The 13,413-nt window shown below is 47.0% G+C and overlaps 1 protein-coding gene across 2 annotated transcripts in view; it reads right to left on the bottom strand.

Annotated features, from left to right (window-relative positions):
• The window catches only part of Fyn (FYN proto-oncogene, Src family tyrosine kinase), a 193,269-nt gene that overhangs the window by 104,029 nt on the left and 75,827 nt on the right, over window positions 1-13,413 (bottom strand). For both annotated transcript variants that reach the window (XM_021173874.2, XM_021173875.2), the window contains exon 3: window positions 6,041-6,110. The gene's annotated coding sequence lies outside the window, so the exon portion shown is untranslated. The remainder of the gene's footprint in view (window positions 1-6,040; window positions 6,111-13,413) is intronic.

Raw genomic sequence — 13,413 nt, 5'->3', positions numbered from 1 at the left:
CCTGGCACCCACATCAATTGGTTCACAACCACTTGTAACTTGAGCTGCTCCAGGGCATCCTACATCTCTGTACACCTGCACTTAGGTAACATAAAACCCATACAGACACAGAAAGATACAGATTAAATAAAGTAAAAATAAAATAAAATATTAAAAGTCAGTGAAGAAAGGCAGAAAGAAAATAAAACAACTACTACTGCCACCTCCAAATACAGAAGGTGGTGGTGGTGAGCGGGTACCATCCCACTGGAGCATCTGTGTGGACATCTTCCCTCTATACACTCTCTTCAGTATTCCACTTTACTGCTTTAACGAATCTGGTGCATGCTCATTCAAGCTGGCGTGCCATTGTTTCAGCTCCTTTGTTGGCTGACACCCAAACTGAACTTTACACAGAGCTCTGTCAGCAGGCTGTGTTAATCCTCCAGGCAGGATGACGCCTCAGAGCAAATCTACAACTCAGGATGGGACACCCATCAGAGATGCTGATATCTCTATCAGAATGAGTTCTTAAAGTTTTATTTTTTGAATTCTGTGTGTGTGTGATTGTGTGTGTGTGTGTGTGTCTGTCTATTCTTGGAGGCTGGGGCTGCAGCTGGTTGTCAGCTCACCAAGAAGGATATTAGTAACAGAACTTGGCGCCTCAGGAAGAGCAAAGAAACATTTAACCATTGAGCCATCTTTCCAACCCTATCAGGATGGTTTCCGATTGGTAAGATCTGATAAAAGTCTATGGCCAGAGCATCTTACCGGACTCATCTTTCTCTCCAGGGGACTGATTAGCCACCCCATGGCGTGTCAGCAAATCTGTTCCAGGAACAGCACGCTGTGCTGAGTTCTGGTGCATAGTGCAACATCACCCCATCTGCAGAACAGCCGCCTGAATCTCTTGTCTAGAGTTCCCAGTGAAGCAGCAGTGAGGACTTAGATGCCTTCAATCTAATCATGAGTGTGCATCTGGCTCCACTGTGTGTTCGTTGCTCACCTAGCCCTGCCTCTCAGCATGGTGCTATAGGTGCTGTGGCAGAGCCTTGTCTTTCCCAGGCTCTGAAGGCTAACTGGCATCCCCACCCCACTCCCTATCAACAATGCCTCTAATTCTTCCGAAGTCAACAAACACTCCCACATATTACAAAGGCCCTGCCTTACACAAATTCAGGAGCCTCCGACTTTGCCTGGTGACTTGACTCCATCATCTAAGAACTAGCTTGGGAGGATCAAATGCATTGTGGCCCTTTATAAACTTTGGAGGAGTGGTCCGAGTGACATCTGGATACACAGCCTCATCAGCACAGCTGAGACAGGGCTGGCCACTTGTGTCCCGGTCTTTTCTAACTAGTCAAGCTTACATGACAGCTTCTGACCCTGAAAATACTTCCCCTAAGTCAGTGAGCAGTTGGGGCTTCTACATGTCGCTACAGATTAAAGCCACACTGTGGCCTGAGTGCTGGAGTGAGGGCAGATGGCAAAGCCATGGGCAGGACCTGGAGCAGCTTCATGGAATCTGGTTCAGGATGCAGCCAAAACTGTCCTGGAGAGAAAATGGCACCTGTCTTGTGAGCAAGTGATAAAAAGATGGCTATGATGGCCTCGGCTATCAGGATTACACAACAAGGCAGAAGATGGCCCCGCCCTCCCATATACAGGCTAGGCTTCAAACTTTAAAGATCTCCTTACACATATGAAAGGGAACCTTGGAGGCTGTGCCAGACCACCACACACAACAGTCTCTTGAAGTGTAAGCTTCGAGCCAAAGCTGAGGCGGGGCAGGGACTCTGTTCCGTGCCTCCGACCTTCTACAGAGCCTCTTAGCAGGACATATCCACCGAGAGACAAGCTGGCCCTGGTCCCTTTCCAGAAACTCCTCTGATAAAAGGCTGCCCCTACCCTCCTCAGGGTTCACGCTTGCTCTCCTCTGGCCTTCATGACTCAGGATGTAAGTGAAGTGCCTCTGTCCTCAGGACTGGTCAGTGCTTGGGGCTGCAGAACTTTTTCTGCATGTCTCTGCTTCTCCACACCATTTAAATGACAAGCTGATTTCCTTATGCAATATGGTTTCTCCCTTTATCAATCATTTTTAATTAGGCCTGGAAAATGCTGACTGGGCAGAAATACCCAGCTTCTCCTTTAAGGCTGAGATCCTCCTGTACAGGCAGAGCAATGAGGCCACAAAAGGCTGTGGACAGGAGGCGGAGGAGCTCATCAGAGTCATGTGTCTAGAAGAAGAGAGAAAGCAGATGCTCACTGCCTATCACAGGCCACCAGGGCAGGACAATGATGTTCTGGTGCGACCCATGGCAGGGGTCTGGACCTGAAGCCATACAGACACTTGCCCCATATAAAGCACAGTATCTTTTACAGCCTCTCTCAACTATTTATCTTGGACGCTTCAGTACATTGCTCCAAGTTCTCTTCATCTTAAAGACAGGAACTGACAACAAAGAGTCCCCACATCTCTGGGCCTGGCCATCTGAAGCAAGGCTTTCTTGTCTGCCTTGGTTGAACACATTTCCACCTCATTCATGAGAGAGCAAAAAATACAAGAAAGGAATCAAGGATCATAAAGGCGAAAGAACTTCACACCAGAGCTTTCGTAAGAACATATTTATGTCCTTAGCATATGCCACACCCTTTCTGGGAAGATATTACTGGCCTGGAAGCTGGGTTAGTGTAACCTAAAATATACCACACAAAAAGCACAGTTACCCTCCCAAAATAGGCCCCATAATTAAGTAAAGTCTTTTCAAGAGAATTGTTCTGCATCACAGTTTGACATATGTTGCTTTAATCTCCCAGCTTCAGCAAATGCACCCATATTGGGCTACAAAAGTGCTTAGCAATCCACACTTAAACCAGACTGTGGTGTCATGGCAAGTGGGTACAAATAAACAGCCCTGTGTCTCAAAATACTTGATCTCAATCAACTGTACCGAGACCTGTCTCCTCCCTCAGCACACCTTCATCCCCCAGAATCACTATCCATCCTTGACTCAAAACGAAGGACCAGCCCACATGGCAACACCATTTCAACTAAAGACAAACGCAGCTGAGGAAGCTGGGGCCTGCAGCAGGAGACTGCCTCTTCTCTGCAGATGCTGAGGCCTGGCTGTGAGAACCTCTCTTTTCTCTTGTGGCCCATCATTCAGCAGGATTTGTCTGTCTGAATTTATTTACATCTGCTTTTCTTGGAGCCAGGGGTAATGAAGGAGGCTGGTTCTTGAGCGCCATCTCAGGCCTGTGTATTCTGAGCCCTTTTCAGGTGTATGTGTGTGTAGTTAGATATTAAAGTATTTTAAAATATAAACTCTCAAAACAGGCACTTTCAGTATTTTTACTGGCTCTATCATCAGTTTCTCAGTTTCAGTACCACTGACATCTGAGGTCATTTTCGGGGTGTGTGCACATGTGTAGTTCTAATACTACAGGGCATTTAGCAGCATGCTTGACATCACCAAACACCGCCTGGAAGGCAAGCTGACCTCAGATGAGAACCACTGTTTTTATTCCTCATTGCATTTATCTTTCACGCTGATATGGCCTAGAGGAGAAGGAGAATCTTGGCCATCTCAAAATATTCACAAGCTGTAGCTTTAAGAGTCTTACATTTCTTGACTCATAGCGAAGAATTAGAATCTGGGAAAGGCTTGCGCCTCAGAGATTCATCCACAGCAGTCCGCCCACGGCCTCAGCTGAGAGTGCCAGGACTGTTTCACCCGGACAGGGAAGGTGGATTTGCTACGCTGCCCTCCTTTCTCTATTCTCAGAAGCCCACAAAACAGACCACCTGCATGACCCATCACTGGGCTCAGTCCTGAGAGTGATGGGTGGGATGGAGTTTAGGGCTAGGTGTCTACTAACATCTACACAGCAAGGCATTCCAGCCAGATCCTGACAGGCGTAGTGCTTCAGTGCCGGGCAGGTACACGAGGAGGAACTGTAAGGCAGGAGCCTCTGCTAAGAGCTTCACGGGATGGGGCGGGACATGGACATAACAAGAGGGAAGGAAGACCAGAAGGGGGTGTTTAGTTCACAGCACTGGGGTGGCAGAAGAAGGAGATCATCTAAACATGGTAGACAAGTGTGTGGGACACCAACATAACCCACCTAAGATCAGCAGGTGGCATAGTGGGCACTTAAGCATTTGTCACATTACCTCCATGTGCCAGGCACTGTGGGACTCAGCCTAAGTCCCCATCCCACGTGCAGTTCACTCTCCACCATCACACTTTAACAAGCTGAGATAACTGTCTTCTACAACTCACTCTTTCCATCTTTCATTCCCACAGCAGAAAACCCAGTCTCCTTACAGTACAGTTCTGTGGGTTTCCACAAAAGCCTACAGTTGTAGAAATAACACCACAATTAAGATATGGAACAATTTGGTCACTCTTCTCAAACAATTTCCTAGTGTCCCCTAATTGTTTATTATTTTATCTTATATTAAGACAAAACATCTGGGTTCAGCACAATGAGTCAATGCATGTATACAGTGTCTAACAATCAAATCAGAACAAGCATTCTCACCTCCCCAAAGTAAGTATTTCTACATGCTTGGGACCGTTATATCCCTAGTTATTTTTGAAATAAATCCTTTATTGTACTAAACTTCCCGAGTGGGCTATTCTCTCCAGTGGCAATGTTAGACCTCCCAGTGAGCTGCCCGGGCAAGTTCCTCTTTATCTCTGAGAAGACTTGAAGCCTCTGGTTAAAATGTTGCTGAAGACACTTTCTGGCTCTTTAGAGATTATTGTAGAGACCTCCTGAGGCCACATTCATGTCCTTGACCCATAGATGAGACATGTGGCCTTAATATCAGCACTCTCTACAGCAGCAACAAGGCTGGTTCTCTCCCAAACACAGGTAAGGCTTCACCCCAAAGCCAAACTGTTAGTTCAATAATTGGTGTCTGTGAAGGCACATAACCACGGCACGTAAAATCAAAAGGAAGGGTTGGAAATAAAAGCCCATATGAGCCAAACATATCGTGCACCTCGCTCTGTCCCTTCTTCCTGACATGAATGAAAATAGTATCAGAACTTAACCAAAAGCTGGAAGGATGTGACCTCACTCGACTGTAACCGTGGCAGGAAGGGAGGCTGAGCTAGCAGTGCTTGTCTGACGGTGGCTTCCTTGGGTTCCAGAAGGAGGCCCAAGTAACAGCCGCTCTCTCTTACCTCCTCCCATGCCCCATCTCCGGGCTCATTATGGAGAAAATGACAGAGAAGCTGCTGTGGTAGCTAGCCACTGTGAAGTCACATGTCCCATTTCTCAAGTCTTCCTGCTGAAAACATGCAGCTTCTGAGTGGCTTATCTTCAGAGGCAATGTCCCCAACAAGGAGTCTGTCAGGCAGCTACTGCGCCCCAGCATGACTCAGCTCACTGGCTGCTGTGGAGCACCTACTGTGCCCCAGCATGACTCAGCTCACTAAAGGCCTCCATTTACAGAAGAGCTTGAGACTCTGAGGGTTATTGTAAAACAACATTGAGTAGAGAGATTTAACCTAGATCCCCTGACTACAGCCTGCCCTCCACACCACCAGCTGTCAGGACAGCTCTCTGCCTCCCAAGCTTCTGCTCCAGCCTGGGGCAGCTTCCAGGAAGAGTTGCTGCTTACTTTTCTTTTTTTTTTTTTTTTCACTTCCCATTCTTCAAGCAGGTAGCTTCTCTCTCTGTCAACATGTAGGCCGTTTGGACTCCTGGCTTTGGAAACACTATTCTTTTCGTCTGTGCATTTATTACTCCTGTTACACAGCTGGCTTAGAGCATAAACTAAATTGACAATGGTGACCTGGGCCCTTCTTTTGAGCTTCCCCAAATCTAGACTTACTAGACTTTTATAAAATCCCATATCACTTAATAACATTAGTTTTAACAAGAAAAATGGCATATTGTCAGAAAACACCAATTTAGTGACACATTTACTTAAAAACGTTCATTTGAGGTTTAGAGCAGGTTTGAAAGATGCCTGGGCAGTGCAGGGCACCTCTCGGTGGCACCATTTTACACTAAATGTGTTAGAAATAAATGTAACAACACTTACCCAAATTTCCACCAACTATCACAAACTTTATATACACCACATGTCTTCGAAAACAGCGGTCGGACTGACTCTGAAAAAACAATGCAGATAAACTCCTTATTTACAATCCGTTTCAATGTGCCCAGTGCTCGCTCTCTCTGTGCCTCTTCACCTACCGATCGATCGATTGGGGCACCCATCCATGCAGCAAACGCCCTACCAGCTGTTCCTTTGCTTTGTTTGCCCAGAAAAATGAAACCAATTTATGAATTATCTTAGCGTATACTAATAAGAAAAAAAAAACTGTGAAGAGTTGAATCAGTGAGAAACTGTGCTTACAAATCCGAGAATCTCCGATCCTTTAAAGTGACAGAAAGCAAGAGAACAATGGGCAATGACTAAGATTAAACTACACACACACACACACACACACACACACACACACACCCCAGTTCCTCTCCTCTTTATCATAGCTCTTCCTTCTGCCTAGTTCTGGGAGGTCGCAGGCTACTTTTCTCTCTCCTCTTCAGTAAATCTTATTTTCTTATCTGTAAAATAGGACCTGTGGTAGGCACTTTCCAGGGTCATCATTACTGTATTAACTCAGTCACACACGGGACACGGGGAGGCTGAGAACTGCAGCAGGTACTAGGAGCTGAGCACACGTAAGCTTTGCCCATCTCGCTCCTCACTACCCCATCTGACATGGCTTCTCACCTCTCCTGCCCACCAGGCCCCAGACCTACTGCTGAGCTGCACCCAGGCTGGGACTTCTCCTGACATTCTATCTGGTCTGTGTCATGCCTTGCTTGCAGAAAACCCATGCCTGGCCTTCAGTGCCTCCCTCCCAAGCCCTCCACTCACTCTCCTGGCTCTGCAAAGCATTTTCCCCAAACACCTTTTTCAGGGACTCTTCTTGTTATCCACACGTTTCCGCATGAGATAATGTCAGCCTGGGCTCATGCCTGTCCAGGCTTTATTTCTGCATATTCTCAAGCAGGCGGGGCCTTGACAAGTGCCTTCCCGGGCTCCTCCCATCCCATCCATAACAGTAGAAGGCCCAGGTATTTTCTTAGGCAGGAGCTCTTTGCCCTTCTGGACTATCTAGGCCAGTCTATAGCGTTTCTCAGAATTCTAAATGAAATTTTTGTTGGTGTTACTGTTCAAATTTTTTTTTTTCTTTTTTTGAGACAGGGTTTCTCTGTGTAGCCCTGGCTGTCCTGGAGACCACGCTGGCCTCGAACTCAGAAATCTGCCTGCCTCTGCCTCCCAAGTGCTGGGATTAAAGGTGTGCGCCAATATTTTAAAGAATAATATCTTTAAGTACTTCAAATTAACATGTGAAATGCACAGTTTAAAAGAAGGAAATTGCATCCATATTCAGTTATCAAAATATTTAACAGCTACATAATGAGACTGTCTCAAATAAATAGATAGATAGATAAATTTGAGATTGATTTCCTTCGATAGTTCAATGATTTTCTGCAAAAATCTAAAGTAAATGCCATTTTTAGGAATCCTTAAATGAAATCGTATTTCAGGATGTCCTTAATTGTAATATAACATAAAAACATTAATGAATCTACTCATATTCTATTCTATACAGAGCTAAATCTGTTACATAATAAAGGAAATGCCCCAGTAAAGGAAAATGGAGAGTGGATTCCTGCCCGCTAGACTAGGGCCCTGACGCTTTAACTCCAGCCATGGCCTCAGTCCTTGTTAGCCAAGAATACCAGAGTCAAGCCTCTCCTCACTCTCGTTATCTCATTATCTTCCATTGTTTCATTGATTTTCCTAGTTTGGGAGAGTCACATCATTTCTACCTCTTTATTGCTGGTTTAATAATACCCTCCTCTGTCACCGGCACAGTAAGGGAAGCAAGCATTCATCAGTACTGTCTGAATCAATCAGAGATTAAGTACACTGATTGTACAAGTTGGCTAATATTAATATTAGCTCATCTCTTTGGCAGTATATGAGGTCCTAAAAGTGTAGATGGACATCTCAGCATTCTATATTTAGATTATAAATGACCGAAGTTAGGCAACAAAATGTTCTCTTCTTTTTAGAGAGTGGATCTTCATGTGTGCTGATGACTGATAGGGCTCTGGGAACAGGCCAGCTGTTCAAGTATTCACTGACAAGTAACACCCTGGATGCCTACATGGGCATACGTGATAAGTACGATCCCTGCCTCTCTAGAGCATCAAGTCCAGCAGCCTCCCTCAGCTGGCCAGAGCAGCCAGGAATCTCTCCACCTCCCAGGGTCGTGCATAGTATAGAATGGTGAACCATGTTGGCCAGGCCAGTTAGCAGCACTTGGAAACTAGACCAAGATCCAACTTCCTGTCAATCAAGCAGACCTGACCCTGTGGTGCTGCGGCAGGTAGATTGAAGAACTAGCCCCAGGAGTGATGTCTCTGCATATGAAACCAGAGGTGATAACTTCAGGTAGGTCAGCTTAGCATCTGGCTACATCTTTTATTCCAAGCTCTGCGGCATCTGTGATGAATCAGAGTCATGGTAGACAGGGGCTGTCCATATCCTTTTTATCCAAGTAGCTTTGTCAAGGGGTGACCGGGTATCTTTTGCCAAAAGCAAACAAAAAACAGGATAGTTATCCCTTTTCAAAGTGAGGAAAGCTTAATGATTTCCTCCAATGAGCATCAGTAACTAGGGCACAGTGACCAACTGCTTGGGCAGAAATTTACCACTGGCAGCACTTTCCACATCTAACATCATGTCAAGTGACTCTCAGGCCATGTGGCAGTGTGTTCTTCCTCTCCAGTAACTCCCAAGGCTGAGCTATTTATCTACTGTAGGAACGAGTGCTGGACCTAGCACATAACCCTTTTATACTACAGCACATTTATCTATCGCCATCTCATTAGGATTTGGATATATGCTTTTAGTTACCAGTAGAGACAACTGAAGCATAACAAAGGGTGGTTTGTCTTCTGCGTCTTTGTGCAGTCGTGAAGGAGTAATGCTGATTTTGTGGGCACTCCCACACAACACTGCATAGCCCCCTTTGTACTCTCTGTTTCTAGGGAGCACCAAGGCTGTGTATGACTTCTGTACACACTGTGAACGGGGATGGTTCTCATCAATGCAGGGTTATTCTCAATTTCTTCTTCCTAAGGGAGCCCTCACATACACTTCCCCAGCCACCTTGCCTTAAGAGCAGGGCAACAGTCCCTGAAGGGGAGCCATCAGGATGGTTTAGGGCTTCGCAGGACACCAGCCCACTGATAGGACCTTTCACAGGAGTTGTCGGCCCTGAGGCTTCACTCAAACCAAGCTTTCCCAGGTGACTGCTGTGAATACTCTGTGTATACTAAGGGTGGAGACCCCCAAAGCTAGGGAGAGCACAGGGAAGCAAGCTCAGTGTGGATGAGCCCAGCACCTCTGCGTTCCCATGCACTCCTCACTGCTTAGGTCTCGTGAGTGGAGGAGCTCTCAATCCTGAGTAATGTTATAAATGAGAGAGAGTGGCAAGGCCCTGGCCACGCCCCTTTCTGAGGAGTCCAGCTCTGCAGAGCTTCATTCTGTTGAGGGAACTGACCCGGCAGTGCCCTGGTTATGGTGACCGTCTCGTGTCTGCATTTCCAGAAGCTTCCAAGTCAGCTGGACTCAATCTGCTAGCGGATATGCTGAGCACTTCCCAAATTATCCTAACCAGAGTGGCCACTGGTAGCCTTCCTGAGAAGTCACATGGATGTCATTTCCTGTAAAGACAATAGGAGACTAACTGCTCAGCCCCAGCCTCCAATAGGGAAGGTATGTAATTACTGAAGGGTAAATAAGGAAGAGCTTGGGGCTTCTGGATCTGCTCCAATTACTTGTGGGATCCGGTGGGTGGGTGGGGGGCTCCCTGGTCTGGAAAAGATCTGAAGGGCTGTATCTTCTGCAGGCATTTATACCATATCACATGTTGCTGAGGAAAGCAAGCAGACCGGCCATTACACAGAGCCACATGTGGCTTCAATGTCATTTTGATTCCCATGAAGGAGTTGTGTATAGTTGTGGAGAATGGTAGTGTCCAACAGACAACTCTGCTGTTTCCTTGCTTGTTAGCCACACTGGGCAGAGGGCTATGCTGGGATTTAACTGATTCTGTGTCTGTTGTGGTGGCCTGCTGAGAATGAGTCTTCTGTCAGGCAGTGAGACGCTGCTATCTGCCTCCCTCACAGCTTCTGCTGCAGCTGCCCCACCTCTCAGACCCCTTTTGCTTTCCCTTCCCTGCCCGCTTCCCTACTTCCAATTTCCCCAGTCCCAGCAGCATCCTGTGCCATCAATTCAAGCTGCCCTACTGCCATTCTGGCTTGCGCCTCATCCGCTACCTTCAGCTGGAAGGCAGGACCTCTCCTTGGTCACTGCTGTGTCCCAGCGCTTGTGCAGATCCTGGCATGGGACTAAGAGAGTGTCTCACGGGAGCTCCTGCTACTTCCTGTCTCTGGCTTCTCTCCCGCTGTATAATGAATATTTAGGGCACAGGCTGCTTAGGTCCCAACTACAACATGTCATCTGAGAAGGATTTATAGCCTAGACCCATACATCGAAAGTGAGAAATGTTTTACTGTGGCTAAGAAGCTTGTGAGAGACCTTCTAACCAGAGGGCAGCAGAGATGGGCATTTTAGCCAAGCTGCTAACTCAGCGCTTTGGCTGCTATGTCAACACTCGTGCACACACACACGCACAACAGTCCCTCCAGGGAGCCTACTATGCAGTGAGCACTTAAAAATATTTGTTGACTGGCTGAATAAGTGACTGGGTCTCAATGCATGTTGCAAGGGGCTGATCAGTTTGTCTTACGGTGGTATGCTCTCCAAAAAAACGACAAGGAATGGGGGTTACAAAGCTGCCAGCCAGAAACCAGACTCTGTCCCACACGGTCACTGAGTCACGTCCATCCCTGACTGTTGAATCAATGACACTATTAGAAAGAATAAGGTCTGAGAGAGGTGGTGAGCCCTTCCCTCCCCTTCTCTGCTCCCCTGTGGCTACTGCTGTCATGTGTAGAGTAAGGCTGGCATCTTTTGAGCACAGTAACAAGAGATTTAAAACTCAGCCCCAACTCCACCCCCTCGGCACAATATTCTCTGAAGACCGATAGCCAAATGGTCCAAAGATGAGAGCTCCGAGTGGTCCACTGACACACTGAACAAGCACCATACAGACAAAGCTCCACCCACTGCCAGGGCCAGGATGGTTTGCTAGTGAACCACACCCACTCTGAGTGACTGCAGACTTCCCTCCTCCTTTTGGGTGGAGTCGGGGGCTGACTAACAGGGTACTCTGGGAAGGCCTCACTGACCTATGGGCTAGCCCCGCCTGTCAATTCTGCTTTCTGTCCATGGCCTCAAGCAAGGCTGTGGTTTTATGATTTGCTGGAGTGGAAGCAAACAGCAAAGGGAGGAGGGGGAGGAAGGGGAGGAAGAGGAAGAGGAAGATGAGGAAGACAGAGTGGAGAACAGCATAGGAGGTACTAGGCCAGCAGGAAGGAAGTACTGACCAAACACAGACTAAGGGAATGTGAAGGTCAAACTTCAAAAGCTGGCTGCTCCTTTTATTTCGAGCACTAGGAAGACACGGCAGAGGCTCACTGTGTGCAAGGAAGGCAGGGGCAGAGCAGAGGCTCACTGTGTGCAAGGAAAGCAGGGGCAGAGCAGAGGCTCACTGTGTGCAAGGCATCCCAGAACCAGGCAAGAGCTCATTCTTGGCTCCTAAGAGGCTGAGTGTAGATTCCTGAGATCGTGGCTCTGAAGTTAGATTGGGGGCTCATGGGCACTGAGGCATGGACTGTAGGTAGCTGAGCCTAGGGGGTGCAATTGCCACCGCCATAGCAACGTCCCAGCAATACCATTACCAACATAAGTTCATATCCTCATTATTACTACAGTGAAACCTATAAATCAAGGGCACCCCACCCATTTGGGGTTGGAAATTAATGGATTGTCACTAGAACAGTGAGTTGACTGTCTAGTGTGGGGTTGACTCTGAGCCTCTAACTCATTAAGATGAACTCATTAGGATTAGTGCCACAAGCCTATCTTCCTGCCCAGCTGTGAAATCACCTCAGGCAGCAGATAGAGTGAGAAAACAAAGCAAATACTGTTTTTATAGCAAACATGAATCGTTTCTGAGTTGCCCATTTATGGAAGGCTGGTTCTAGGACCTGCAATCTAGTCTGGATTAGAAACACTGCATTGCTGTGATGCCCACCTCCCACTCCGGCTCCCAGTCTAACCTGAGGGCTCCAGGCAAGGCTGGGGAAATGCACTTCTGTGTAATTTTACTTCTAGCCCAGAAGGGAGGTTAACAGTGAACCACACAAACCTGAGATGTAGGCCATGACTGTATCAAGCTTGAGAATGGACAAGAATGCTAAAGAGTGTCTTAGCATTTAAAAATTAGTTTTTAGTATCAGAACCCAGAGTGTTTCTCACATACCCAGTGTACACACACACACACACACACACACACACCTTTATATACAGTTGCATGCTCAAATTTACTCATACACACAAACATGCACACTCACATACATGCACACACAACACACACATTCAGCTTAACATGTACACATATACACATACTTGTATGTACAGGCACACATAAATGCACACCCATGCTCACAAGCACACTTCTAAGGCTTACACTAAATTGTCATTAGGAGGCAGAAGTGCAGCAGAGCAGGTTTCTTTGGATTCCATCTGCCAGGCCCAGCGTGCTGAGGGCACTGACAATTAGGGCTCTGCTTCCTCCTTGAGCCCAAGCCTCAGCCTTGAACCTCAGAGCCCAGGTTAAGGTTCTTAGTTCCAGCGCTGATGAGCCAACATCTTGTCAAATTTATCCAGAACCTGTGTTTACCACCCCTGAGGACACAGTTCCCACACACCTCCCACAAAACAGGATTTCTCTGGTGTTCATTTTATTTGCCCAGCTCTGGTCTGGAGTCAGGGAGACTGATTTAAGTGCAGTCCTGTTAAGCTTAGTAAACTTGGAGAAAATCCTTAATGACTGAATACAAAGCAGAAAATTCCCTTCTCTCCCTTGTGCTGTTAACAAACCTCCATCAAAAGACAGCCCATTCCCAGCACCAGGAGATGGCTCTGTGGATCAGAAGCTCGCTGCTCAACCCCGGACTGAAGGACTGTGGCACATGGGCATCTAGACATCAATTCTCTCACAGATTCAATCTTTAATTTTAAATAAAAAGATAACTAGTGTCGTCCCCCCCGCATGTGTAGCCGGGCGGCTTTAATCCCAGCACTTGGGAGGCAGAGGCAGGGGGATTTCTGAGTTCGAGGCCAGCCTGGTCTACAAAGTGAGTTCCAGGACAGCCAGGGCTACACATAGAAACCCTGTCTCGAAAAACCAAAAAAAA

Source organism: Mus caroli, chromosome 10 (genome assembly GCF_900094665.2).
Source record: "Mus caroli chromosome 10, CAROLI_EIJ_v1.1, whole genome shotgun sequence".
Lineage (NCBI taxonomy): Eukaryota > Metazoa > Chordata > Mammalia > Rodentia > Muridae > Mus > Mus caroli.
Note: the sequence above shows the minus strand (reverse complement) of the source record. Positions and strands in the feature narration are given on the sequence as shown.